This window comes from Saccostrea echinata, unplaced genomic scaffold (assembly GCF_033153115.1).
Source record: "Saccostrea echinata isolate AGI-Se365-2 ecotype Australia unplaced genomic scaffold, CSIRO_AGI_Sech_v1 ptg000056l, whole genome shotgun sequence".
Classification (NCBI taxonomy): domain Eukaryota; kingdom Metazoa; phylum Mollusca; class Bivalvia; order Ostreida; family Ostreidae; genus Saccostrea; species Saccostrea echinata.
In genome coordinates, this window is record NW_026889805.1 from 14,092,901 (window position 1) to 14,097,430 (window position 4,530).

Below are 4,530 nucleotides of genomic sequence, written 5' to 3' on the forward strand. Positions count from 1 at the left end.
CCTGTATTGTATTCTTTTCTTTATACATACAATTAATACAATGTGAGCTTTGAATTGTTCCTGTGTTGCTTACATTGGTAACATTTTCCATGTTATAGAAAATGAGGAGCCTTAGGTTGTGACGATCATGATCTCAGAGCCTATAATTAATTTAGGTGACCTAATGCTATCTCAGAGCCTATAATTAACTCAGGTGACCTATTTCAATCTTGGAGCCTATTGTGATCTCATAGCTATAATAAAATCAAGTGACCTTTTGCTATCTCAGAATGTATAATTTATTCAGGTGACCTATTGCTAAATCAGGGCTTGTTCAAATCATGACCCCGGAAAAAAAAAAGGGGGGGGGGGGGTCTGGCCACAATGGACGATCAAAATTTACATAGAAATAAATTGGAAAATTTTTAAAAATCTTCTCAAGAACAGCAAAGCTACGAATGGTCATATTTATTTGGGAGCATTCTCAGGTAGTAGATTCAAATTTGTTCAAATCAGAATCCCCGGGGGTAGGGTGGGGCCACAATGGATGAACAAAGTTTTTTAAATAGGAATACATAGGAAAAATCTTCTTCTAAAGAACAGCAAACCAAGGATTAGTCATATTAATATTGAGGCATCATCAGGTAGTGTAGAGTCGAGTTTGTTTAAATCCTGAGAGTAGGGTGGGCCACATTTCAGGATCAAAGTTTTACATAGTAATATATAGGAAAGATCATTAAAAATCTTTTTCTCAAGAACAGCAAAGCCATGTATGATTAGTCATATTAATACAGAAGCATCATCAGATAATGTAGATTCAAGATTGTTAAAATTTATCAATAACCCATGCAAAGTAAATGCAAGGGGGGGGGGGGGGCAGAAAATAAAACATAGGAATATAATTTTTAAAAATCTTTTAAAGCTATTTATAGTCAAAGAAATTGAAGCATCCTAAGTTATAGTGTAAATGTAAGTTTGTTCAAATCATGCCCCCCCAATAGGTATGGATCATTTACATGTATTTATTTAAACTTTTCAATACTGAACTTATTTCTGGTTTTTACTAGCCAAAGTGCTCAGGTAAGTGATTTGGCCCATGGGCCTCTTGTTTAGCTCTTCTAGCCAAAGGCTCAAAGATGAATTTGAAAGCTATGTCTGAATATTTAAGTAGTAAGATGCCTAGAATCGTCAAACTTTGTCAGTTGATGCATCTTGGGTCCATGGAGTGTGTCAACAAAAAGTAGGTCACCGTGACCTACTTTTGGAATTGCCATATTTAAATATTTTGGATTATAAGAGACTTATAATCATCAAACTGTCTCTGTTGATGCATTTTGGGTCCTTGGAGTGTGTTAAGCAAAAAGTAGGTCACCATGACCTACTTTTAGAATTCTATGGCTATATCTAAATATTTTGGGATATTAAGAGGCTTAGAATCATCAAACTTTGTCAGTTGGTGTCTTGTTTCTTGGAGTCTATCAACCAAATTGTAGGTCACTGGCCTAGGTTTGGTATTTCATTACTATATTTTAATATTTCAGATACTGATTAGCTTAGAATCATCAAACTTTGTCAGTTGATGCATTTTGGGTTCTCGGAGCATGTCGACTAATAAGTAGTGATTGTGATCTACTTTTGGAATTTCCTGTGTATATTTTAATATTTCAGATACTTATTGGCAACTGTTAGTTGTTGCATCTTGGGTCCTCAGAGCGTGTCAACTAAAAGGTAGATCATGGTGACCTAGTTTTGGAATCTCAAGACTCTAACTATATATTTAAAATATTAAGAAGCTTATAATCATCCAACGTTGTCAGTTGATGCATCTTGGTTCTAGGAGTATGTTAGTCAAAATGTAGGTCATATTGACCTACTTTTGTAATTTCAAGATTTTATCTAAATATTTATGCTATTAAGAAGTGATAGGGTTGTACAATTCATCAGAAGAACGATTCTATGCCTTGGGCCTCTTGTTTAAAAAGAGACAGCTACCAACAAGTAAGTTGATGTTACAGGGTTTTCAAATATCTCATTTAAACTCAGCATTTTGTTAATTTTGTGGTCGGTATGATGACCTTGTTTGCAATGACAACCTTAAATTGGTCGCATATTTTGACGGACATGTTTCCCACCAGTTGCTGGGTCGTCGTTTTTATATCATTTTGAATATAGATTGTCTGTACAGAGGCCTCACAACGGGTGGGGATGTAGTCCTGTCAATTTAGCATGAAACATTAAACTAATTGCGACACAATATATTTTGTTACAAATAAACTGTAGAGTGCACAATATTTATGTAATAAAAATATAACAAAATTGGATGAGGGGAAAGCATTATTTGGGCTTAATAGATTTTCTATGAAAATTACAAGAGGAAAGAGGCATATCTCTTGTCGGTTTCGTAAATTTTGGTTACATTTTGGTGCTTTTTCTACCTTGATGAAAAAGGAAGTGACATAAAATGTTCATTATGATATATATAAGTGCAGTAAAACCTTTTATAAATAAGGAATTTTCTTTCTTTTTTTTTGTTTTTTTTTTGTTTTGTTGATGTTGTTTTTTTGTTGTTGTTTTTTGCAAATGTTTAAGCTCACTTCAGAGTGTATGTTGCATTTCCTCACCTTTTATAATAAAATTTTAGTTTAGAGATTATCAAAACATAGGTCAAACATAGGTCAATTTTTGTCTCAAAAATCAAAATTATGTTTTATATTACATTTAGTATTTATGTACTAAAGGAATCTAAACGATCTATGAAAAATGTTAGTATTTCCAAATTTAAAAAAAGATATGAAATTAAATTCACAGTATACGTTTCAAAATGAAATTTATCCCATGTTTACCCTTTTATCCAGTGGATATCAGTCACTGGATATTTTTTGATATCCCACTGCCGTGTCGTCACAATGGGTTTTTCGTGAGAGTGATGAAGTAAAATAATAAAGTGGAGTCCTATATATAAAACAGTTTAAAACATTGATAGTGATGTGTAAAACGTGGGATAAAAAGAATCTCCCATGATTTGTGGTTGGATGTGCATGATTTTTATCCAATTTGTTGTGTGTTTTAAATTTATCCCTCGCCGAGGCTCGGGGATAAAAAAAAACACACACACACACACGCAACTTGTTGGATAAAAATCATATCCAACTACAAATCATGGAAGATCCTATATTAATATTATCCATTTTAAATAATAAGCTATTAAATTGCGTCCAACGAGTTAAAATCAGATTATGCTCTTTAAAAAATGGGAATTTTCTTTTGATTACTTCAACAAAACATTGGATGAATTTAGAGTTATGCCCTTAGTCTATAGTCATTCCCATAGCTAATTAGATCATGTAAAAAAAAAAAATATGTTTTCGGCTCTTCATATTTTCTTAGAATTTACTTCAAATATTTTGGACACGTTAGATTTAATTTATGACAGAGTAATTTGTGTCGGAATAAGTATAAAGTTGGGTCCATATTTTCGCTAAATTGACTGGACTAATGTTTACTCCTCCTAGGCACCTAATCCCATCCCTGGTGTTTCCAGGGGTCCGTGTTTTTATCCAACTCAAGATCTGTATTCTTCACTTGATTTTTGAAATTGATCACTGTTCGTTATCTTCACTTATACATTGTTGAACACCAACACTCAATAAAAAAAAATCAGATGTAGACAGCGTTCTTCTGTATCTAGATTTCATATATTTTAACACTTTTTTTCTTAACAGTAAAATATTTACCATTGGCCCCCAATTCTGAAAAGTTTACACCAAAGCCATCTCTCCATGCAAACTGTACAAAAAATTCTAAAAGTGCACAAAACTTAACTAAAAGTGCACAAAACGATTTTCCTATACTGTTAATGAAAGTATGAGACAATAATTGTAGTATTAAAACCGTAGCTCAGTATTATGATACTGCGTTAAGGTCACAAAACTATATTAAAGTTATGAAAGTTTAGGATAGTTCACAGGATTGTTATTACATCTTGGTTTAGTTTATCAAAAACATCTATGGTTTGCTCGATATATATAGTTATATTAACACATCAATTCATTTTTTTAAATGATCAATGTGTTGTCAACTTTATCTCTTTTAATTCTTTATTATTATCTTTTTCACTTAACATCTAGTATACGTGTATAACTATAAGGACCCCACTGGAAATAAGCCCTTGGCTTACGTGGGTTATCCTTGGTATACGAACATGTTTTATATGCATTATATTATTTTTTTTTCTAAAATTGACTGATTCCGATATAGATATTTTTATTTTTATTTTTTAGTGTAAAACTTAATATTTATTTCTTAATTATTACCATGTCAAAAAAATGTATTGTATCAAAGCATGTAGTATACCAAATAAATATCTTTCTATCTACACATGTATCTATCTGCTCACTTTTGTGAAATTTCAATTAGTCCTATAATGATTTACAACTTATAATAAACGCCCCTTGCATTTATAAAAAAAAAACTGTTAAAAGTTGTAGCCTTTCTGAGTTGTATTCATTTTGATTAAATTGTGAACATTGATCCCTGATAAGGTATAAATAA